The sequence below is a fragment of the Cynocephalus volans genome, chromosome X, assembly GCF_027409185.1.
Source record: "Cynocephalus volans isolate mCynVol1 chromosome X, mCynVol1.pri, whole genome shotgun sequence".
In the NCBI taxonomy this organism is placed as follows: domain Eukaryota; kingdom Metazoa; phylum Chordata; class Mammalia; order Dermoptera; family Cynocephalidae; genus Cynocephalus; species Cynocephalus volans.
Window position 1 is genome coordinate 161,355,561 of NC_084478.1, and position 26,788 is coordinate 161,382,348.

The 26,788-nt window shown below is 37.2% G+C and overlaps 1 pseudogene; it reads left to right on the forward strand.

The window, feature by feature from the left end:
* LOC134368501 (peptidyl-prolyl cis-trans isomerase FKBP1A-like) overlaps positions 1–22,823 on the forward strand; it is a 72,154-nt pseudogene extending 49,331 nt beyond the window's left edge.
* Positions 22,824–26,788: the final 3,965 nt, after the last annotated feature.

Consider the following 26,788-nt stretch of genomic DNA (forward strand, 5'->3'; position numbering starts at 1 on the left):
GCTAAGAGTAAATTTCAAATGTCCTCTGCACAAAAAAAAAAAAAAAAAAAAACAAAACTATTTGAGGTGGTGGATATATCAAGTAGCTTGATTTAATCATTCCACACTATATGCATGTATCATAACATCATATTGTACCCCGTAAACATATGCAATTATAATTTTTCAATTTACAATAAAATATTGAACTGTTATCCCCAATTCAAGATGGAAATCAGCAGGTAATAACTGGAGTCAAGATGAGAAGGTCTACAAAGAAATTCAAGAAAGGGGAATGAAACAAGATATGGACAAGCAGCCTGGACTCCTGCCGTGGACTCTTGTTTATCCAGATATGGACTTTGAATAGTGGTAGCTTTTTTATCTGTTAATAGCATTATTTTGTGTGGAATGATTCAGTCAATTTAGATGGGTCTGGGTACTACAGAAAGATTTGAGGTTGTTACTTTAGTTTATTTTGAAGGCAGACTCTTAGGCAAAAGCCAAAAATCAGGACAAAATAAGGATTCAAGGTAATAACAGAAATGAACAGTGCTGGGCCGAGCCCGTGGTGCACTTGGTAGAGTGCGGCGCTGGGAGCGCTGCGACGCTCCCGCCGCGGGTTCGGATCCTATATAGGGCTGGCCGGTGCACTCACTAGTTGAGTGCCGGTCACGAAAAAGGACAAAAAAAAAAAAAAAAAAAAGAAATGAACAGTGCTAAGAATGGCTCAACCAATATCTCCAAATTGTGCTTTTCTAATGTCAACTTGCTTTAAACAAGTCACATGCACATATGTCTTAAAGACACAAACCCAAACATGACTAGCACAATAATGCAATCAACAATATTTGGCTCAATAAGACAGAAAAAGGAACTGACAGGCTTTCCCATCAGAGTGAAGCGGGGAGGGTTTTTATCCTAACCTTCATTTAAATATAACATTAATTTTATTGATTCTTAAACATTCAAACTAGTTTAGATTCAATTTTAATTTTGCTATTTTATTCTGCTTACTTAATTGAAAATTTCTGTCCATACACTTTACCAGGCATAAATATTGAAGCTTCCTGCAATAACATTAATTCCTTTGATCCATTCTGTGTGTGTATGCACACGCATATGTGCATGCCTGAATTTAGCTATTAAAACAGTTCAATTCTCAAAACATTCACCATTGCATGAAATAATTAATCCACGGGTATACCTCAGTACCTGACTATGGAGCTGAATATTAAGAATGCTAGCTAGGACATTCAGTACAACTGTGATAACATATATAGAATCCTTTTTAAAATTCACCAGAGGTAGTTCAACTAAATGCTTGCCTTTGTGCCTTTAGTTAAAAACATTTATTTTCAAGAAAACATAATAAGACAGGAAGCATAGAGTAGTGAGAAAAACAAATGCTCTGAAGGTTTCTCATTTGCATTTAGATTCCAGCTCTGCCACTTACAAACTAGCTCACAAAAGTTAGACCTCTCTCTGCATCAGTTTTTTCAGAAGACAAATGAGGATCATAGAAATGCATACCTCCTAGGGTTGATTTGGGTATCTGATATATATTAAAGATCCCAGTGGAGTACCCGGTACGTACGTGCAAGTTCTCAGCAAATGTTAGTTCTTATTTTCTTTTCAAAGACTGTGGACAGATGTTTTTGAAATGATTTGTAAGGCTTTAAGTCTGTATGACATCATGAGTGGATCTCAGAATGCGAAACTAATCGAAGGAAGTGGGGACCTGGTGCCCCCTCCATCTCTCTAAGTCAATTACAAACCATGCTTGGTTTGTCCTGGCCTTAAGTATGCCAAGGAGAATGCCACTGCAGCAAGCAAGCATCCGATCTTCTCCTCTGTATCTTACTTCTGCATAGCCCGATATTCAGAGAATCCTATTTCAATACTTATTACCAAGTCTTATTCTATAGATGAAACTTCTTTGAAGTCCCGCAACACAGCTTGCTAACTGATGCTCTGATGGTCTTTTATACAGGATTTTTACTAAATAAAAGATCTCTTTTTATTGATGCACTCACCAATCCTTTTCAAATTGGAAATTGGCTTACAATAAAGTTTTGATTGAATAAATGATGGGTGGGGGAGGACGCACACAGCAAGTGGTCCAGCCATCCCACTATTGAATAACCCTTACTGTTCTGAAATGCATATGTCTGAAAAGGAAGGTATTGGTCACCTTTCTTTCCCCCATGAATCCTTCATGTACTAGGTAAAAATTATTAAATTGTTTTCCTTTTCATTCTCTTGATTAAATCACACTAACATATTTCTATTTTTATATAGATTTAATCTTTTTAAAAATCTTTAGGTGTAATCAGAAGATAACCATGTTGATTTTTATTAATTTCTTCTTTGTTTAGCAAGAGTGCTGTTTAGTAACATAAATTGAAATGACTGCTTTCGAGTTTCATATTATTTAATGCCATTTATCACTTAATAACATGGCAGAAAGTGATGAATTTTATTAAGAGTAACAATGGAACATGCAGCTATAAATATGAATTAAACTCCATTAAGAGTAACAATGGAACATGCAGCTATAAATATGAATTAAACTTCAGCTCACAGAGCCTTTTCATTTGAGGACAGGAAATGCCTTTGAGTTCACATTGTTAATGTGTTTTCACCCACCATCACAGGACCTTGAGTCAAACAAAATCACATTAATGGTTTAGATTTAAGTCAACTCCCAGCTTGAGCCACAAAAACATAGAGCAGGTAAGTTTTACATCTATATGAAGGAAGGAGAAGCAAGGATAAACCGGAGATAATCTCCTTTCACAACGGATTGCTATTTTTACCTGTACTGACAATGTCTAAGAGGTTACACTTGGTATTGAGCGTTGGGGGCAAAGAGGTCTTTCCTGTCAGACACATCACAGTATACCTGTTCCCTTTCAGATATCTGAATGCTCATCTGGCTTCCTCTCAAAGGGAAACAAAAAGTTAAGATGACAGCTATCTTAAACTTTGTGTCCCAAGGGGGGTCAAAAGCACTAGGTTTAGAGTCCTTACATGGGAATGTGGTATTGTAGTTTCCAACTTGGCAATCCTGTTTTTAAAATAAAACCAAACACAAGAGGCAGCTTGGTGGCCTGAGTTCTAATCCTGCTTCTACCTCAAACAGTTATGAGCCATTGAACAAAAAATCTGATCTCTCTGAACATCAATGAGTGACTCCAATTTGCCAGATGAAGACACTGAATTAGAGATGATCTTAAATGCCCTCCTTGCTCTAATGTTAACAGGAACACATACTCCTCTTCATTTTGCTATTTAAACTTGTCTCAATAAAATATTTGAAAGTGCATTTTAAACTAATCCATTTAAACATTAGATGGCCTATACAGATTAAGTAAGCAACATATGCAGAAGAAGTTAATGTAAGTATGTGTTATTTGAGACCGGTTATTATTATTTAAGTAGCAGAGAAATATATAGAAGTAAATTGGTAGATACTAATAAAAGACACTTTAAGAGAAGCATTCCCTTTCCTCATAATGGTTCTTTTATCAGTATTCTTTGCTTTTCTGCCAAATTTATCACATAAATGTGCCTATGTACATTTTATTCATATTTAATATAGGAAATTATTCAATATGCAAAGCCATAATTTGCGACACCATAACAGTTCACACATTCATAGCTTTAACTCCAAATCTACTGTTACACATTAATTATGATTATCATAGTAGAAAATATTTGAGTCTCAATTTTGAATCGTTAAAAGATAAGGTCATGGTAACACTCCTCCATTAGAATACATGTAACTCTGGAAGATGTTAACATCAATTTTGGAAGCCAAGTGTCTTATTGACTCAGAGAACAATACAGCCAACCATGATTAATTCTGAAAGAGGTGAGAAACTCAATTTCTGTGTACATTATAAATAAAAGCTATGAAAGTAAAATGTTTTAACCCAGAATATTTGACATAAATGCACACCAATTTATTCTCTATTCCTCTGTATTAAACTTTTTTGGTTAAGATTCCATACATAAGAGAGATCATGCAGTATTTTTCTGTCTGGCTTATTGTATACAAAATCATCACATTGTATGCCTTAAATATACATGCCTTGATAAAATTTTTAATAATAAAAAAGTTAAGTGCAAAAAAGGTATAAATAGACATCAAATTACAGCTTGATAGGTTAAAAAAGTTCTATTGGTGTACAGTTGAGCTAGACATCTATATTTTAATTTACTGCATGTTATCTAATGGCTAGAAGAGAGGAGATCAAATGTTCACAGCACAAAAAAAATTAAGTTTTGCAATGATGAACATGCTAATTATCCTGATTTTATTGCCACACATTGTATACATGTAATGAAATATAACACTGTATTCCCTAAATATGCATCATCAACATGCTTCTATTAAAAAAAGATAAATAAATAAATGCACACCGAGTTCAAGGACATTTTGGGAGCTGCTGAATCCTCTAAAATAATCCATCTCTTTTCCTGCTCTTTAATTTTAATAGTTTCCTTTTCTGACAGTTTACTAAGGGTCATTCATTATGGTAGGTGAGTTGTATGTTTTCACTCTTACTTATCACAACAGTCCCATGAGGTAAATTTGTCCCACAAACTTGTGCCTTTCTCAAGTTTACACGAATAGGGAATGACAGAGCTGGGACTCAAAGTGATGTCTTTCTCTGTTAACAAATTGAAGAGACAACCTACAGAATGGGAGAAAATATTTGCAAACTATACATCTGACAAGGTGTTAATATCAAGAATATATAAGGAACTTAAACAACTCAACAGCAAAAAACCCAAATAACCTAATTGAGAAATGGGCAAAGGATCTTAACAGACACATCTCAAAAGAAGATTTACATATCACTAACAGGCATAGGAAAACATGCTCAACATCACTAATTATCAGGGAAATGCAAATCAAAACAATAATGAGACACCACCTCACTCCAGTTAGAATGGCTATTATCAAAAGGAGAAAAGAAGACAAGAGTTGGCAAGGATGTGGAGAAAAGGGAACCCTCCTACACTGTTCGTGGAGGTGTGAACTAGTACAGCTATTATGGAAAACAGTGTGGAGATTTCTAAAATAACTACAGATAGAACTACCATTTGATCCAGCAATCCCACTTCTGAACATATACCCAAAGGAAATGAAATCAATATGTCAAAGACATATCTGCACTCTCATGTTTATAGCAGCACAATCTGCAATAGCCAAGATATGGTAATCAACCTGAGTGTCCAACCACAAATAAATGAATTTTTAAAACATGGTATATTTTCACAACGGAATACTATTCAACCATAAAAAAGAATGAAATTCTGTCATTTGAGGCACAGAACATAAATACTACATGACCTCACTCACATGTGGAATCTAAGGAAATAAAATTGACATTAGAGAGGCAGAGAATAGAACAGTGGTTACCAGAGACTGGGGAGGGGGAGGGGAGGTAGGAAACAAGGAGAAGCTGGCCAACAGGTAAAAAATTGCAATTAGATGGGAGAAATAAGTTACTGTGTTTTATTGCACAGTAGGGTGACTATGGTTAACAGCTAAGTTTTGTATATTACATAATAGCTATAAGAGAGGTTTTTGAATGTTTTGGGCACAAAGATAATGATAAAAGCTTGAGATGATTGATACATTACCTTGAATCTATTATTATACAACATATATATGTATTAAAACATCAGATTTTTTAAAAAACCATCAGATTGTACCCTGTAAGTATGTACAATTACAATTACAATGTGTAAGTTAAAATAAAAATTTTAAGAAAGTGATGTCTTTCTTATTCCAAAGGAAAGCTTTTTCTTCTATATTATGCATGCTTTTGAAAGGCATAAATTTTTATGATCATGCTAACATACATTAGCTGAAGCCCAATATCCATATAACCTCTCTTCACCAATGCTATGCTTACTACCCAGACCTTGCCTTTGAAATCCCAAAGAGCTTTAAAAGCAAGCATTACTTCCCTTTTTTCAGGCAGGAAAATGTGGAGAAAGGTTAAGCGACATTATCAAACATGTAAAAACAAGTCAGGATGAAGTCAGGGACTGAACCTAAATGTTTGCCATAACAGAAGGGTTAATTATCAGCATATTTGAATGCTCTTTAAAACATCCTTCCAGAGTTATAGTCAAGATGGGGGAATAGATGTTCCCCAGCATCATTCTCTCTCACAAATCTACCAATTTATAGCTATTAAAAAGCAATGACAGCCAAACTTGGGTCACTGGAGCTCAGGGGAAGAGGAGGAGAGACCTACTGAGTTCATGAAGGTGGGGGAAACCATGATGAGAAAAAGAAAGGACTGCTCCCACCCTCTTGAGTCTCAGCCACTTCAAGGCTGGCCCTGGTGAGCACACAGTGCAAGAGCTGGCAAAAGCTGCAGCTGTGTCCTTTGTGTGAAGTTTCTTAGAGGCAGCAGGGGAGAAGAGGGCCTTGGTGGCCCTCAGGGCAGCAAGACTACTAACAGGGATCCTGTGGACCCATATAGGAGAGAGGAGCCACAGACAACAGAAAAAAAGAGCTACTCAGAGGCCAGTGAGACATCACAAGGGAACAACATATGGCCTGTCCCATAGGAAGTGTTTGGAGCACAGGCGGAGGGGGATCCAGGCCCACCAGGGGAACACTGGTGCACAGCAAGGACAGCTGATCTACCCCCCAGTCAATAAGGGACCACTCAGAGGAGACTGGTCAGGAATATAGAACTGCAGGGGGTGCAGTCTGATGAAAAGACTCAGGCCCAGACCAGAGTTTCCACACAACCGAGGTGTACCAGACCTCACAAGACCCGGAAGTACACTACAAGGTCAACAATTAAAACCTGAGCTGCACAAAAAGCCTTCCCCAGGGAATCGGCAGCAATTTAGATCAACAACAGGGCTCAAGGAAGTTCCCCCATTTTAGAAGTAACCAAAAGGACAACAAATTATTTCCAGTGCAGAGTTTAAGTGGTGCGAATTGCAAATATTCCAACACAGAACTGAAAGAAAAAACAAAATACCCGAAGACCAAAGACAAAGTTCTGATATTAACCAGTAAAGGTCTAACACCACCAAAGAACACCTGTAAAACCTAGAAGGACTGGAAGCCCCCTTGGCTCCTAAGCCAGGGAGCGGGAACAACCATGGGCCTCGGCCACACCTGCCCGACGTCCACAATCAGCCCAGCAAAGAACACCAAGCCACTGCCAGAAGTGTCCCAGGCTCCCGCGCCTGCTCGGTGGGGGACTGACAGTCTCAGCCATGCTCCCCCAACATCTACATCTAGCCCAGCAATGGCTGAGCTACCACTGGTAGCCCTCTGCTCCCCTGCCAAAATGAGTGTGGTGCCACGGGCTCATCCATGCCTCACTCCTTCCTCCTCTTCACACCCTATTTCCCTCCCCCTTCCCCTATCCCCCCAAACTGCTCCACAACATCTTAGAATGTAAAAAAAATCAATATTAATAAATAAATTTTAAAAATAAATTAAATTAAATATCCTTCCTAAAAACATCTTTGAGGTTATTATTTCCTATATGTCCTCTATAAGGAAGCAGATTCTACCTGCATGGAACATCAAGCACTAAAGTGCAAATTATTAAGTGTAATTAAGTGTCCTCTAAAGTAACAGAGTCTAACCCTTCCCAAATTTGTCCTGCTTTGACTCACTCAGCCTCTTTTTTTTTTTTTTTTTCCTTCTAACTCTGAGGATCTTTCTGGATTCTCTACCAAAGCAAGAGACAATCTGTAATGAACTTTCTTGCATCCACACAGGGCCGTAGATGACTCCATACTTTTTCAAATATATACATCCTCTCAATGTGCCAAAGAAAAGAAAAGCAGTTGTAACATTTAACCAGGAGAGAATTAGGTAAAGTAACTAAAAGTCAATCAAGAAAAGTGCCACTGAAATACGTTGTCTATATATATTTTGGTAATCATTAGGGATGTTCAAATGTATTTGAGTTCTCTCCTCCTTTCAGGTAAATGACAGATCACACTTTCTTGCCTCCTTTTTAAAATTAGGTATGGCCATGTGACTTGCTTTGGTCAATTACATGTGAGTGAAAATGAGATGCAATACATGTTATCTGTGTGTGACACTTCCAGGAAGAAGCTTTGAGAACCAGTGCATAATTTACTATATTCTCCTCCGCTTGTCAAAGTGACCTGGGAAGAACATGTTGAGATGAAGTTTCCATCACTGTGGGGCCTTGAGTGACCATGAAGAGCAGAAGCCCCTGCTGAGCTATATTTTAGATGTAGCATGAGTAAGAAATAATCTTTTGACGTGTTAAGCCACTGAGATCTGTTTTTGTTTTAATTTTATCACAGAATGACCTAACCTATCCTGATTACTTTATTTATTCATCAAGATGTTTAAATAGTTTTACAGAGAATAAGTAGGTGTGCCGATTCTTCTAGGCAAAAGGAAAAAATGGATGAAGACCTGGATAGGTGTGGAGGTGGAGAAAACAGTATAGTTAAGGAAATCTCTATCTGATGATTTCTATTTTCTTAATGTTGCTGGAGAGCTGGAGGGGAAGCATCTTAAACTAATACCTCATTCTTACTGGAGGCAAAACTTTGTGTCTGTTCTTCAGGGAAGACCAAATTTACTTTCAGGCTCTAGCCTTCAAAGAGCTGACAGCCTGAAAGGAGTGATAACATAGAGACATATAAAGCTATGACACAAAGTTGAAAATAATGAGTCATAAAAGAGGTAGGACTGCAATGTTAGGAGAGATCAGAAGAAGGAAAAGTCACAGAGGGCTGCATGGAGGAAGTGTCATTGAGCTAGATCTAAAAAGTATTGTCTGAAAATATAGAAACGGGAAAAAAATACATAACATAGATTTGGGTTGTGGGGTGTGTATAAGAAATAGGAAGTAGTTTGGTGCACATGAAGCAGAGGGCATGTGTAGAGGGGCAATAGGAAAAGAGCTTTGGGAAAAATCCTGGAAGTCCCTTAATGCCAGGATAAGAGCTTTGGATTTCATTCGGTCATCAGTGGTGATCCATAGGAGGCAACTGATCACAACTGCAAGTTTGACATAAGATGTTTACATAACTAATACTTCAGTAGTAGGTTCAGGAACAGGATCAATCAAGCTACAGACTCAATTGTCAAATAACACTCAGAAAAAAGACTCATATATGTGAAATCAGTGTTTCCCAAACTTACCCAGCCATAAGAATCACCTAGTGTGCTGGTAAAAATAAATAAATAAATAGAGATTTCTGGACCAACCGTAGTCTTCTCTGCCTGATCATCTGTAATTTTAGCAATCACACCAGGTGATTGTTATGATCAGGCAAATTTAGGAAACACTGGTCTAACTGAATACAGGGAAGAAGAAAATGGCAGACATGGCTGCATAAGAATCCAAAATTTGCATCATTCTTTTATTAATGCATTCATTCTTTTATTTCAAAACCAAAAGTACTCATTGAGTGTTTCGCATTCCTGGCATGGTGCTAGGAGCTGTAGATGCAAGAGTAAGTAAGATAAAGCCCATGTTCTCTCAAAGCTTACATCTTACTAAGAAAGGGAAAAAAGAATTCCACAATCAAATTAGTACAATTATGTGGAATGCTACAGAGAATTTTAGTATGCTATGAAAGTGCACAGTGAGAGAACTGACTTCCTTAAGGGTGTCAGAAGATTATCTGAGGAAATAAAATTTAAACTAGTATTTGAATTATAAATAGGCATTAACCAGATGAACAGGTGGAAAAAATAATTCCAGGCAAAGAGAAGATCACTGTCATCTTCCAGGAGAGAGAGACTCCAGAAGAATACTATAGAATTCCATTGAGACTTGGCTACAGAAAAGCAGTCAACATGAGCTATAGCCCACACTGGTGACACACTGATATATGTCCAGTCTAAGTATGCGCCAACAAGACGGGACTCAGACATTGGCACAACTCCCAGATTAGACTTCCGAAGTCCCCTAGCCCTCTGACCTTTCCCATGAAACCGATATGCTTCAATACCAAGAGAACAATATTCTATTATCTTGCTCACATTTCTCACTTGAACATTTTAAAGCAGTGTAGCATAGTGGGAAAATATGTGGGTTTTAGAGCCAACATTCAAACTAAATCCAGCTTTATCATTCACTAACTAGAAGGTCTTAGGCAAGTCATTTAATTTCTTTGAGCTTTACTTCATCTAACTGTAAAATGGTATTAATAATATCTATCTCATAGGAAGGTTTGAGGATTCACTGAGATAAGAACTCAAATCTGCATAGACTTGTGTTTCATTTATTTATTTATTTATTTATTACAAATATTCATGAGATACATGAATAGAGGGCCAGATTCATACCAGGGGCATATCCATTACCAGAAATTACTTTTATAACCTTTGTCCCCTCCCAATTATCGCCCAACCTCCCTCCCTTTCCCCCTCTCCCCTCAACTCCAATATGTAGCCCTAGGAATGTTTCCTCCCTCTGTTGGATCACGGCACTACTGCGGCCTTACTTTCCTGCCTTCCTTTCTCTCTTAGCTCCCACGTATGAATGAGCACATGAGGTATTTATCCCTCTGTGCTTTGCTTGTTTCACTCAAAATAAGTTTCTCCAGGTTCATCCATGTTGTTGCAAATGGGAGTATTTCATTCTTTTTTATGGCAGAGTAGTATTCCATAGTGTATATATACCACAGTTTCCTTATCCAATTATCTATTGATGGACATGTAAGTTGGTTCCATATCCTGGCTATTGTAAACAGAGCTGCAATAAACATGGGAGTGCAGGTATCTCTTCGACGTGATGATTTCCATTCCTCTGGATATATACCCAGAAGAGGGATTGCTGGATCATATGGAAGATATATCTGTAGTTATTTGAGAAACCTCCAAATGGCTTTACAAATTGGTTGTACTAATTTACAGTCCCACCAACAGTGCAGTAGTTTTCCCTTCTCTACACACCCTCGCCAGCATTTGTTAATCACCGTCTTATTGATTATAGCCAGTCTAACTGGAGTGAGGTGCTATTATAATGTGGTTTTAATCTGCTTTTCCCTGATGACTAGTGATGTTGCGCATTTTTTCATGTACCTATTTACCATTTGTATGTCTTCCTTTGAAAATTGTCTATTCAGCTCCTTTGCCCATTTTTTAATTGGGTCATTTATTTTTAATGTATAATTGCTTGAGTTCTACATATATTCTGGATATTAGTCCCTTGTCGGATGCATAGTTGTCAAAAATTTTCTCCCACTCTGTCGGTTGTCTTTTCACTCTGCTGATTGTTTCTTTTGCTGTGCAAAAACTTTTTAGTTTGATATAGTCCCATTTGTTTATTTTTTCTTCTGCTGCTTATGCTTTCAAACTCTTGTTCATAAAGCCTGTGCCCAGACTTAACTGCTGAAGTGTTTCACCTATATTTTCCCTTAGTAATTTTACATTTTTGGGTCTTCTACCTAGGTCTTTAATCCATTTTGAGTTGATTTTAGTGTATGGTGAGAGATGCATACCTAGTTTCATTCTTCGGCATACAGACATCCAGTTTTTCCAGCACCACTTGTTGAAGAAGCATTCTTTTCCCCAATGTAGATTTTTTGTTGCCTTTGTCTAATATCAGATGGCTATAAGCCTGAGAAGTGATTTGAATGGAAATCATCAAGTCAAACGTATACCTGTTCTTCAGTGTTTATTGAAGCACTATTTACAATAGCTAAGAGTTAGAACCAGCCCAAATGTTTATCATCAGGTGAGTGGATACAGAAAATGTGGTATATCTACACAGTGGAATACTACTCTGCTGTAAAAAAGAATGAAATGCTGCCATTTGCAACAAAATTGATGGACCTAGATAGAATTATATTAAGTGAAACAAGTCAGGCACAGAAAGAGAAATATCACATGTTCTCACTTATTTGTGGGAGCTAAAAATAAATAAGTGAATACACAAATAAACTGGCGAGGGAAGAAGACACAGCAATTACAATTCCTTGAAGTTGATACAACAAGCAAACAGATATGAGGTTGTTGCGAGGAAGAGGGGAGAGGAAGGAGGGAGGGAGGTTTTGGTAATGGGCCACAATAATCAATCACATTGTATATTGACAAAATAAAGTAAAATTTTTTAAAAAATGTCTCAATTCTACTCCACTGGTCTGCATGTCTATCTTTATACCAGTGCCATGCTGTTTTGCTTACAACAGCTTTGTAGTATAATTTGAAGTCAGGAAGAGTTATGCCTCCGGCTTTGCTTTTCTTTTTAGCTCAGGATTGCTTTGGCTATTCGGGGTCTTTTGTTGTTCCATATGAGAGGTAAGATTGCTTTTTCCATTTCTGTGAAGAATGGCATAGACCTGTGTTTGAATACCAGTTCTATCACTAACCTCTTGGGTGAAATTGAGACAGGTTGATTTACCTTTCTGAGCTTCAACTTCCTCGTTTGCAAAATGGTGATAATAATACATACAATGAAGAGGTGGTGTAAGAAATAGAGATAATGTGTGAACAATACCTCATGCAGTGTCTGACACATAGGCAGTACTGTGCAAATCATAACCATGATTGACATTTTTTGGTATCAATAAGGCATTCTGCCTCTAATGAGATTAGAAATATATTTTGAACTATAATAGTCAACAAGCCTGAGCCAAGAGTCAGGAGCTGTTGGGCAAATCACTTCCCACTTGTTTCCACAGGTGTGACACAAGGGAGTCATGCTTCTCGAACTATAGAGAAAGACATTTTTATCCCAATGTATCATAGACCAATGTGTTTGTAAAATACAAACTCACAGTCTTGGGTGTCACTGCAATGCCATGTTGCTAAAAAGCTCATAAATGCTTACTCTCATGCTCTACACTTAGTACGTTGTAGAAAGATAACCTTCAAGTCTCCAGCCCCAGTGCATGGGCAGCATTAGCCTAGATGATCTCAGAAGGTGCTTTTGGTTTAGATTCACTGATGCTGAATGGGACTAGCATCAGATCACAAGAATCATCTGTTCTAACACAGAGAATTAAAATCTGAGGACCAAGAGGCCCAACAGTATTTCTCCAAAAATGGTAAAAAGTGTGGTGGGCATCAGGATGGTAATGGTTGTGATGTTCATCTTCAAATACTCATAACTCAATGGGCTCCTTCAGGGCAAGGATTTGGTCTCATTTACCTCTGAATGCTAAGGTCTACCACAGTGTACATTCCATAAAAATTTAATCAATAGAATTCAATAAAGAGTTTTCGCAAATGTCATGAGGCCCAGGCTATTTTTGTTCCAAGAATTTCTACAGGTTTTGGCTCTGTGTAGCAAAACACAATTTGTTAGGGAAGGAGGAAAAGGGTGTAAGTGAAAGAAGTGTGTGTAATTGCTATGTGTACAAAGTACACTTGCCTGAAAGCCTGTGAGTAAGTATGCACTAATGACTGAGAGGACATGGCCAAATACATATGTGGATGTGCAAGGGTAACAAGGAGTGACTTAAGCCAGCAGTTGTGGAGTGTGTGCAACAAAAGCAGTCAGCCAAGAATGGCACACACGTAAATGTGAGTAGGTATATTGTGCATATATGTGTGCACATGTGTGCTGACATATGCACAAGCATGTGTTTTAACTATGAAAGTGCCCTAAGCTGGGAATTCAGCTTAAAATTTTCCCATCTTGCCTTTTCATTGACAAGTTATCTGTCTCTCACCATTAGGTTGTAAGCTCTGTGAAAGCAGGAGCCCATTGTATTCCCAATATCTAGAACAGGACTTTGCACATAGTAAGTAGCCCCTTGATAAATATTTGCTGAAAGAACAAATCCATGGAAAGCATTTAGCACAGTGCCTGCACACAGTAAGTGTTCAGTAAATGTTAGCCATTAATGTGTGTGTAGTAAGAACTGAACAAATGATATTAGAATCTAAAACTCTAAATTCATGGTTGCCTATGTGGAGTGATTTTATTTGTTCTAATCGGGACTGCTTGTCTGCTACTTTTTTAAACAAACTTTATTGAGTATAATTTACATAAAATAAAATATAATCATCTTAAGTGACCAGTTCAGTGCATTTTGATAAATGTAAAATAGCTTTATAATCACCACCACAATCAAGATGCAGAATCTTTCCATTTTTCCAAAAAGTTCCCTCCTGCCCCTTTGAATTACCGATATGCTTTCTTTCACTGTAATTTAGTATTGCCTGTCCTCAAATTCTGTATAAATTTTACATGTACTCTTTAGTGTCTGTCTTCTTTCACTTAAAAAGATATTTTTGAGAAATTGTTGTTGTATATATTTGTACTTCATTCCTTTTTGTTCCATTGTCTCGATATTCCACAATATCTTTATTCATTTACCTATTGATGGACATTTGAGCTGTTTCCAGTTTTCGGCTATTACATTAAAGGTGCTATAAACATTCATGTACAAACCCTAGCATACTCATATGCCTTAATTTCTCTATCGTATATGTTAAAAGTAGAATGACTGGATCATATGCTAAGTGTACATTTAACTTTATCGGAAACTACCAAATATTTCCCCAAGTATTTGTAGAAAATAAAATCACACAGAATTTATGTTTGTGACCATAATGGAGTAAATGATATCATATTTGCCTTCACATAGCAAACAACTAGTAAATTGGACAAAATAAATAAAGCAACTGTTTTCAGATACTGGACTTCAGGCAGCACTGAACTGAGTGTCCTGAGAGAAACAAACCAGTTTAGCCCTATGATAACTCTGGCATGGCACATAACCCATGAATAAATATTCTAGAACATCAGCCATCATTATATGTTAATCCTCATTATAACTAGCATGATGGCTTGTACACAGTAGGTGTTCAAAATTGATGCCTGAATCTAAGTGAAAATTAAGCAGTTTCCTATGTGGGCTTATTTTATTTTATTTCTTTAGTACCTTAAAAAAAAAAAAACTCTTTACAGTTTGAAAAATGACAAACCTATGCAATATACCCTTTTCCCAGAGATCCCATTCAAATTTCACCAGTTGTCCCAATAATTATCTTATAGTAAACAGATCCAATCCAGAACCTCAGGTAACACCCTGTTGATATATCTTTCCAGTCTTTTTTAACCTGTAATAGTTTCTCAGTCTTTCCTTAATGTTCATGTCCTTGACTTTTTAAAAGATTATAGACAAGCCATTTTATAGAATATCCTTCATTATGAGATTTTCTAAGGTTTCCTGATGATTAGACCCAAGGTATACATTTTTGACTGAACTATGACAAGAGTAATGCTATGTTCTCATTCCATCCTATCAGGTGGTAGATGGTACTGATTTGTCAGCCTAAGGCACTGTTAAATTTAGTTACTTTATTAATATGGGGTCGCATTAGTCCATTTTTGTGTTGCTATAACAGAATACCTGAGACTGGGTAATTTATAAAGAAGAGAGGTTTATTTGGCTTACGATTCTGGGACAGCTGCATCTGGCATGGGCCTCAGGCTGCTTCTACTCATGGTGGAAAGTGGCAGGCAGCCGGCAGGTACAGGCAGATCAGATGGCGAGAGGAAGCAAGAGAGAGAGAGAGAGAGAGAGAGAGAGAGAGAGAGAGGAGGTGCCATGGTCTTTTAAACAACCAGCTCTTGTGGGAACTAATAGAGGGAACTCACTTAGGCCCCTCTCCCCCAGGAAGAGCATTAATCCATTCATGAGGGATCCACCCCCATGACTCAAACAGCTCCCAAAACTGCCACATCAGGGATTAGATTTGCACATGAGTTTGGGGAGGACAACATCCAAACTCTATCAGGAGTCTACCCTGCTTTTTTACTATGCAGTAACTTTGTTTTCTCCTTCATAAGGAATAAGTGTTTGGAGGACAGATATTTGGGGACTACGTAAAATCTCATTTCTCATTCCATTTTCACCTGCTAGGTTTAGCATTTGCTGATGTTCCTAAATTGAATTAATTATTCTAAGATAATAGCCAAATGATGATGATTTTTTAATTTGATCATTCATTCTGCACTTACTAGTTGACCTTCTACTGTAAGGAAGAGCTTCCTCTTTTCCCCCATTTATTTACTCATTTATTTATATCTGAAAGAATTTATGGATTACTATTTTTAGTGGGTTATAATCCATTACTACCATTGTATATATTGATGCTCAAATTGTCCTGGATTTGGCCAGTGTGAAACTCATTAAGCTGGCCTTTGTAACCTTTTAATATATCCTCATTGTATTAGTCAGAATTCTCCAGAGAAACAGAATCAATAAGATACACACACACACGTACACATACACACATACACACATATACAGACACATTCATACACACACACACACACACACACACACACACACACAAGGGGATTTCAAAAAGTTCAGGGAAAGGTTGTTATTACCTCTTAGTTTTAATTTTCCATGAACACTTTGAAGTCCCTCGTGTGTGTGTGTATATAGGTATAGATATATAGATATAGATATAAATATAAATATAAGGAGAGATAGAGATTCATGTTGAGAAACCAGCTCAAATAATCATGGATGCTAGAAATCGCACAATATGCCATCTGTAAACTGCAGACCCAGGAGAGCTGGTGGTGTAATTCCAAAGGTATAAGAGAACCAACAGTATAAGTTCCAGAAAAAAATGATGTCCTAGCTTGAAAACAGTCAGGTAAAAAGAGCAAATTCTCCCTTATTCCTCCTTTTTGTTCTATTTAGGTCCCCAAAGGATTGGATGAAGCCCACCAACACTGGGGATGGTAATTTTCTTTACTCACTCTACTGATTCAAACATTAATCTGATTCAGAAACACCCTCACAGACACATCCAGAATAACATTTATCTAAATAGCTAGGCATCCCATGGTCCAGTCAAGTTGAAATATAAAGTCAACCATCACTCCTATCATTCTTAGAGCACTTTCTTATTACTTCCTTATTTGGGGAACCAAAAAGGGTCTCCAGGTTCATCTAGATCATTTTTTGCCTCAATCCTAGATGCAGTCACTTCTCAAAGGAGCCCTGGTTCTTTTTATTGACAGTAAATGGTATTCATAAACCAAGATCTGGACACTAAGTGTACTCATTGTTAGGAGGCTGTCACTACTCAGGGATGCTCAATGAACTGAGATAGGAAACATAGGTGTGTATATGTATGTGTGTACATGTGTGTGTGTTTACATATGCATATTTACATACTCACATATAAATATATATGCACACATTTACATCTATATTATTCTATATTATATATTATACATATTGTATAGTGAGTTTACTCCAATGCCTTTAATTTCCAACATCTCAAGCTTCAGTCTAGCTTTACCCCTTTACATATGTGTAACTGCCTTGTCTAACAGTAAAAACCCTGGATCCCATTATCTTCAATATAAGTACTTATTTTGTCCAAATATTTATTCAATATTTATTCATTTGTTATATCTCCCTATGTATATCCAACCTCCTTATCACTGATCCCCCGCCAGGCTATTTCATAGCTTTGACATCCTCCTGGAACAGGCCTCAGCTACCACTGGAGTGCCACATTGAACTTTGACCAATTGCTTTTTAAAATTTATTTATTTATTTATTTATTTATTTATTTATTTATTTATTTATTTATTTATATTGTGGTAAAAAGCACATGGGCTGCAATTTATCCACATTCACACCAATACTTCTTATTTTCTGTATTTATGATAGTGGCCATTCTAATGAGTGTAAAGTGATATCTCATTCTGGTTTCAATGTGTATTTCTCTCATGATTAGTGATGTTGAGACTATTTTTATATGCTTGTTATACACTTGTATATTTTCCTTGGGAAATTGTCTATTCAAGACTTTTGCCCATTTTTTAATTGTGTTATATGTTTTATGTTGTTGAGTTGTAGAGGTTTCTTCTGTGTTGTGGATATTACTTCCTTATCAAATATATGGTCTGCAAATACTTTCTCCTATTGTGTAGGTAGCCTTCACTCTGTTGATTGTTTTCTGTGCAGAAGCTTTTTAGTTCGATTAGACTTATTTGTCTGTTTTTGCTTTTGTTGACTGTTTTTGGTGTAATATACAAGAAATCAATTCCAAATCCAATGACCTGAGTTTTGCTCTATGTTGTATTTTAGGAGTTTTATAATTGTAGTTCTGACATTTAAGTTCTTAATCCATTTTGAGTTAATTAGGTCTAACTTTATTCTTTGCATTTGGATATCCAGTTTTTCTAATACCATTTGTTAAAGAGATTGTCCTTTACTCATTATATAGTCTTGGCACCCTTGTGAGAGAATATTTGACCATAAATGTAAGGGTTAATTTCTGGGCTCTCTATTCTGTCCTATTGACTTACATGTCTGTCTTTATGCCAGTACATCTTGATTACTGTTGCCGTGTAGTATGTTTTCAAATCAGAAAGTGTGGGCCTACAAATTTTTTTTTATTTTTTTTTCAAAATTGTTTTAGCTATACAAGTCCCTTGGAACTCCATATAAATTTTAAGATATTTTTCTATTTCTGCAAAAAATTTCATTGGGATTTTAATAAGGACTGCATTGAATCCATAGATTGGTTTGGGTAGTATAGACATTTTATTAATATTAAGTCTTTCAATCCATGAACAGGGGATGTCTTTCCATTTATTTGTATTTTGTTTATTTCTTTTTAACAATTTTTTTATAGTTTTCAGTGTTCAAGTCTTTTACTTCCTTGGCTAAACTTATTCCTAACTATTTTACTCTTTTTTAATACTATTGTAAATAGGATTGTCTGCTTAATTTCCTTTTTGAATTGGTCATTGCTAATGTATAGAAATGCAGCTGATTTTTGTGTGTTGATTTGTATCCCACAACTTTGCAGAAATTATTTGCCTAACTGCTTTTTTGACAAAGACAGAAGAACTTGAAGGGAAAAATAAGAAAGGAAGAAAGAAAAACAGGTGGGGAATTTCAGAAACGCAACTTTAATGTTACCTGAAAGAATCACTAAGCACAATTACAGTGAAGTCATATCTTAATCAAGGATAAAGTTATAATGTCAGTCTAAGGTGAAAATCAAGTACAGTCAAGATTATGCTTCAAAATCTTTTAAGATGTCATATTCTCAGAGACCTATATACCTTCTCTCAATAAGCCCAGCACAGCAAGTTTTTTCTCCAGTGTTGAAACATAACAGTTTTTCTTTGGTCATGCACCAGAATAAGAATTTGTCTTACACATAAGAGCCATATTATCTAAAAATTCAATAAGCATGGCTGTATACCCAATCCATGTACAGCAAGTAAAAACTGAGACCAACTTAATGATCCAGACTCCCAGTTCACAGTCACTTCTGGACATAAATTCATTAGGTTGAAATTGTGGGTGCATTAGCTCAAGCTATTTACATCTTTTCCTTATTAATACCAGGTCTCCTGACCACTAGCATGGTTCATTATGTAATTATTTATTCATTTATCAAATATTTACTGAGTGTCTACTATATGCCAGGCAATATTCTATACACAGGGGAAAAAATATAAATAAAACAAAGAAAAGTACCTATTTTTGGAGCCTTCATTCCAGTAGGAAAAACAGACAATAAACAAATAAATAACTTTATATTGTGGCAGATGGTAATAAGTGCTATGAAAAGGAATAAAGTATGTGACATTATAGAATGAATAGTTGGCTATTTTAAATTAGCTGCTTTTAGATGGTGTTTCTAAGCAGGTGACATGCAAGCTGAAATTGGAATGACAACATAGCATCAATCACTTCAAAGCCATAGTGAAAAGCGCTACCAACAGAGACACCAGTTAGTGTAAAGGCTCTAAAGCAGGAAGGAGTTTAGTGTATTCTAAGAAATGTAAGGAGACCAGTAGGTCAAAGGAAAGAGTGCTATGAGTTAGTGGGCATGAGCTGGGGAGCTTAAAAAGGACACTATTAAAGGTGGCTTGTTGGACAAAATGCTGACTGTGACCACTGTCACAATTTTACCAAGAACCTGAGGCATCTGCTATAGCGGTGGTTCTTAAACTTTAGCATGCATAAGAATCTCCTGAAGCGTTTGTTAAAAAAACTATTGCCAAGTCTACATCCCAAAGCTTCTGATTCAGTAAGTCTGGGGGTAAGGTCTGAGAATCTGCATTTGTAATATGTTCCCAAATGATGCTGATGGTGCTGGCCCAGAGAACACAGTTTGAAAACTACTGTGCCAAGGTCTTATTTCTCAGATATATGGACACCTGGGGCATCCCTGAACTGACAGTAAAAACCTGATAAAAATGTATTGCATGGTTCCACGTATAAAGGATATTGAATACTCTTTTAGATAATATTTGTGAGTACACTTTGATAAAAGACACAGATGCTTTTTTCATGAGGATTTTTCTTAGCTAGAGTCCAGGTACATTTATTTCTGATTATCGAAGATATGTGATAAATAATTGACAGGACACATTTCTTGGAAAAATCAACATCCTTTGAGGATTTGGGGAAAAACATTATCACTAAGTTAAAATACATAAGGCTATATAATGAATAAAAATGAAAACTTGCATGAAATTTTAAAATAAAGTAGACTTTTAAAACATTTCATGATTCTAATGAATTGCTTAAGGCTCAGTCCCAATCCCTCTTTTCTGCTATTAGGGTTATTTGAAGGAAGAAAATTTGAAAAACACTCTTCTAAGGCAACCCTTCTTAGGCATTAACCAATGGCGAATACATTTTTATAGTTCAATGGAAGGACTAATTTTGGATAATGGCATGACTTTGAGCTTGGGTGAGTGGCTGTAAACAGTACTTCAGGAAGTCCTGTGAAGTAGAGGAGTGAGTGGTAGAAGATGGAGGCTGAGAAACTTCTGAGAAGATCGTTGTTATGATGCGAGGGAGACAAGGATGACCTGTACCAGAGTGGTAATGGTGGTAATGATGGGCAGCCAGTAACTACTTCTAAAAAACTAGAAAATGTAAGTGGAAGATAACAGATTGGGAAATCAATGGAGATCTACCTAAGACAGAAATATTTTTACTGCATTCATCAAACACTTTATTCATAAATTTGCACACTTTGCTGTTTGACCTTCTAACAAATACGCACAATTAAACATAAAAATCACAAGCTTTTAATCGAAAAAGGTAAAAGGCAAAGTCTTTACAATATCTTACAGGTCCCTCCATGACTCTTCCCTCTTGTTAACTCTCTGACTGCCAGCCTTCACACTACCCCTTAAAAATACCAAAAAATGGTGGTGTAACATCAGCAAGACAGAAAAACAGGAAGCCCAAGTCCCTCCTTTCCCCAACATAGACACCAATTCAAGAATACAAAGTCCAAATACCCTTGCAAAGAATCCATAAAAACAGTTAAGAGGCTCCTGCACCCCAGGTGAGTATGAAACCATTAACATCAAAGCCAGTAGGAAAATTCATAGCACCCTCTTGCAATAGTCACTCTCCCCAGCTCAGCATGGCATGATCTACAGAATACTCCCAGCTCCCTTCTTCTACTTGAGGTGGAAAATAGAATACTGAAAAATACATCCAATGCACAGAGTTTGGCAGGCTGCCTGAGGGACTAGTTTTTGTCTTGTTTGAATCTAAGTGCTGACAGGAAAGGGCACCAGGCTGAGGTTGACTGGGAACAAAGGCAAATGCTTGAATTAGCAAACCCTCAGTCAATACAGCCCCTTTCCCCAGTTTAGGGCATAGCAAGTGAGAGAAAACCCTCCAAATCCTGGCTTCTCCGTGGGAGTGAAAGAGTTAGAGTGTGTACTCAATATTCCAACTTTTCAGAGTGCTGCTTAAGGGACTGGTATTTCTCTGGACTGTCTTAGAGAGCTGATGGAACCCAGCATAATCTAGATGCATGAGGGCCATTAAAGAACAACAGAGAGCAGAGTGGCTTGCTGCTGCTCCAGAAAACCTATGATAAAACTCAGAGATCAATATAGCTAAGCATCTGCTCCCTCAGGAGGAAAAGAGTGGCATGTGTGTACAATGTTCCAGTTCTTTAAGGGGATGCACAAAGGATTGGTTACTGTCTTACACAAGTTGTGCCGATGGGATCCAGTATAATCTAGAAGCACGGAAGACTAACAATCTATAAGTCTCTGAGAACAAAAGAGAGGTGAGCAGCTATGGAAGTTCGAGAGAACCAGCAGTAGTGCAGTCAGACACCAGTGGGAATGAAACATTACAAGTTCCTGAATAAAGAACCCAACAAATCCCTCTATTAGGAATTGACACGCATAATTCTAGAGAAGGACATAGCCAAAGAAAAAGTTTGAGAGGCCCACAGAAACTCTAGCTGGGCAGATAGGTGAAGGTCTTTCCCTGTATGAACCCAGTCCATAAAGACTGGGAGAAGTGGCTGTTTTCTGAAATGTGTGGATAACAACACAAATTTATAAGGCACAAGAAGAAACAGAGAAATCTCCAGAAAAAGCAGAAAAATATCCAATTAACACTAATAAAACAGAGGGTGCACAGGTGACATGTGGAAGAACAAGGCAGAGCCATGGAGCTGCCACCAGGTCTGCTCTTGGTCCATGCTGCCAGTCGTGCCATCTGCCTACCTAGTATCTGCCACCACCATGGGAGTGTTGTGGAGACCATCTCACCAGAAAACAGGCACACTTTCCCGAGGTGCAGAGAGACCTGCATGGTGCACTACCCCAGAATGCTTGAAGAGGGAAAGAAATTTGAATCATCCTTGGACAGAAACAATCCCTTTAAGTTTATGCTAGGCAAGCAGGAGGTGATCCAAGGCTGGGAAGAAGGGGATGCCTGGATGAGTATGGGTCAGAGCCAAGCTGACTATCTCACCAGATTATTCCTGCACTACCACTGGGCACCAGGGCATTGTTCCACCACATACTACTCTCATCTTTGACGTGGAGCTTCTAAAACTGGAATGACAGGAATGGCCTCCCCCCTTAGCATCCTTTACTTGGTTCTGCCATGGAGGGATCTGGTGCCTCCAGACATGTGCACATGAATCCATATGGAACTTTTCCTGATGTTCCACTGCACTCTTTATATAAATATCTACCCTGGCTAAATGTGTTCTGTCACTCAGCTTTGTTTCTGACACTGCCATTTGCTCTACCCTTTTCTCCACATATGTGTGTTTACCTAAACAATATGCCATAGACATCAAGTTACTCACTCACTTATTGTGTTTCATTTGGGGGTGAAGATTCAGTTTCAGTTCTCTGGATCTAAGTTTCAAATTAAGTAAGTATATGGTCAAGTATTAATAGCAAAAGTGATGAGTTAACTTTAGAATTGAATTGGTGTTGGTGGGGGGGCAAGAATCTTTAATTTATGGGGTTTTTTGGGGGTGAAATGTTTATCTGTTATATATTAAACATTCTTGGAGCTGTGCTGCAAAGCCATAGCAGATTTGAGGTGCTGTTGAGGGCTGAATTATTCTCCAAGTTGAGAGATGTCCTTGGGTTAAATTAAAAGCCCTACCCAAAACTGAAATGGAGAGGCTGAGAGCCTTTGCCTCCACCAGCCCCTGCCACCCCCATAACCCTCTTCCTTTAGAAAGCAGATTATTTCCAGTGCAATGTTGGACACTACAGGTATTTGTCCCTGGGCCAGTGGGGAGCTCTGAAGCCTTCTTCATGTCCTGGATTTTTTTTCCATCCTGTGGTTTTTCCAATGGATTTTCAGGATGTTTGTAATCTCATAACTGTCCAACTCCACCACTTCCTAAATTTTAAGAACTTTAATTGAAAGTTTAAATTGAAGGTGCTGTTTGTAGACTTAACATCCAGTGAAATCCAAGCCATCATGACCAATTCTTAAATGTTCTCTAACAAAATGGTGCTGGTCTTTGCAGCTTCAGCATCACCTGTTTTTTGACGCTTGGCACCCTCTGCTGATCTCAAAGTTTCCTGTCTTTTCCTCCCTTGGCCCCTTCTCACCCATTTGCTATCTTGTGCAGTGATTTGGTGAGAAAAATCATTGCTGCCTCCCCTTCCCAGCACCACATTTGAGATCCAAGTTTTATTATTCCAATAAAAGTGCTTTATGCTGGCTCTTCTCAAAATAAATTAAAATAAAAATAAAATAAAACAGAGTTTTATGAATTACCTGAAAAACAAATAGCCATCATAAATATGTGCAATATGTTCAGCAAAATGATGCATGAACAAAATGAGACTCTCACCAAAGATACAGAACAGCTCCAAACAAATTATGAAGCTGAAGAATATAATACTGGATTGAAAGATTCACTATGTGGGTTAAACAGCACACTAGTTCAAGGAGAAGAAAGAAACAGCAAACTCAAAGACAGTCTATTTGCAATTATCCAGTTAGAGAGCAAAAAGGAGGAAAATAAAATAAGAAAAAAATGAGTAAAGAAAGCCTAAGGGACTTATGGGACACCATCAAGCAGATCAATACACACTTTATGAGTGTTCCAGAACAGGAGGAGAAAGAAACAGGGGGAGAAAGCTTATTTGAAGAAACAAAAGCTGAATATTTCTAAATCAGGGGAAGGAAATGAACATCCAAATTCAAGAATACCAAAGAGTTCAAAACAGAATCAACCCAAAGAAGTCCACACTGAGACAGATTATAATCAAATTGTCAAAAGTCAAAGACAAGACATAATTTTGAAAGGAGCAAAAGAAAAGTAAGTTGTCACATACAAGATAGCCTCCATAAGACTATGATAAGATTTCTCAGAAGAAACAGTGCAGGCCAGAAGGGAGTGGGATAATAAATTCAAAGTGCTGGGGGTAAAATGCCAACCAAGAATACTATATCAAGCAAAACTATTCTCAAAAAATAGAAGATAAATAAAGATTTTTCTAGATAAACAAAAGCTGAGGGAATTCATGACATACAAATGGTCAGCAGGTATATGAAATTATGTCCAACATCATTCTTCTACAGGGAAATACAAATCAAAGTCAAAATCACAATGAAACTGTGGCTCACACTTCTTAAAATGACCATTATTTTTAAAATACAAAACAAAACCAGCAAAAAAATAAATAACAAGCACTCGCAAGGATGTGAAGGAATTGGAACCCTTGTGCACTCTTGATAGAAATGTAAAATGGTGCAGCTCAATATGGAAAACAGTATGGAGTTTCTTCAAAAAATTAAAAATAGTACTACCATATGACCCCGCAATTCCTCTTCTGAGTATTTATTTAAAAGAATTGAAATCAGGATGCTGTAGAGATAATTTCATTCCAATGTTTATTGCAGCATTATTCACAATAGCTAAGTAGAAACAACCTAAATATTTATCAGTGGAAGAATAGATTAACAAAAAGTGGTATATACATACAACAGAATACTATTCAGCCTTAACAAAGATATGGATGAACCTGGAGGACATTATGCTAAGTGAAATAAGCCAGTCACAGAAGGACAAATACTGTGTGATTCCACCTATATGAGGTATCTAAAGTAGTCAAACACATAGAAGCACGAAGTATAGTGGTGGTTGTCAAGTGCTGGGAGAAAATTGGTAGTTCTTGTTCAATTGGTACAGAGCCTCAGTCATGCAAGATGAAAATGTTCTAAGATTTGCTCTACAAAAATGAGCATATAGTTGTCTGTACAAAGATGTGTTTATAATTTACAATACTGTATCATACACTTAAAAATTTGTTAAGAAGGCAGATCTCATGTTATATGTCTTTTACTATGATAATAAAAGAAAATACCACACACACTCCTGACTCAGGCATTTTTCACTTGCTTTACTTTTGCCTAATACCTTCCCCCCACCCCCTGCCCCATATCTTTATGGCTCTGTTTCACCTTCTTCTCAATGAAACCTTCCTTGACCACCCTATTTAAAATTATAAACCCTCTCTTCCACTATTCCCCTCAGCCCAGCTATCCCCCTCATGTCCTTTACTATTCTTCATGACCTCTAACAATTTCTAATGTCCTGTGTAGTGTACTTATTTTGTCTTTCAGTCTTTAATATAAGCTCCAGAAGAGCATTTTTTGTCTGTTTTGTCCACTGATATAGCCCCACTATCTAGAACAGTGTCTGGTGCTCAAATATTGGCACGAGGTACGAGGAACTTCACAAATTCAGATTATTGAAGTCATATTAGGAATATTAGTAAAAGTAAAATATAGTTCTTCCTCCTCATATAATAGATATATATGCTTCTGATACTGCTCACAAATTCTCATCACCTCTGTTCACAAAATTGACTCTTCCAAAAGAGATTGAGATAATCATGTTGACAGTGCTGATCTGGGGAATTATAAATGATGAAGAGATATTATTACTCAACCAATAAATATCACTCACCATACCAGAAAGGATGGGCTAGATTATGCTGCACTAACAGACAACCTCCAAAACTCGATGGCTTAAATCAACAAAGATTTATTTTTTCTTCAAGCTATATATTCAGTACATTTTGGCAGAGGTGATGGGTGGTGCCTTTGCTCCATGTAGTCATTCAGGGACCTAGGCTGACAGTGACTTCACTATCTTATAATTCCTCCATAAAAACACAAGTCTTCAGGTTTTTCCACAACAAAGAAAGAGAACATGGAGAATCACAGTGCAACTCTAAAATGCTTCCTCGTAACAGTGAAACAGATTGCTTCTGCTCACCTTTCATTGGCAAGAAAAATTTACACATCCATACCTAAAATTACAGATGTATGAAAGCAGCTAGAAATATAGGTGAGACTACAACATGCCAAATTCTGTGCTAGGCAATAGGGACAGAAACCAGAAAGACTCCATCCCTAATCTTGAGACGCTCTTAGTCTAGGGGAGAAGACACACAAGCAGTATAAAGTAATAATTATAATAAATATAACTGCTGTCCTTGAGCTTCAGACTAGCATATATAAGTAGCTGCACTGAGAAGCCATA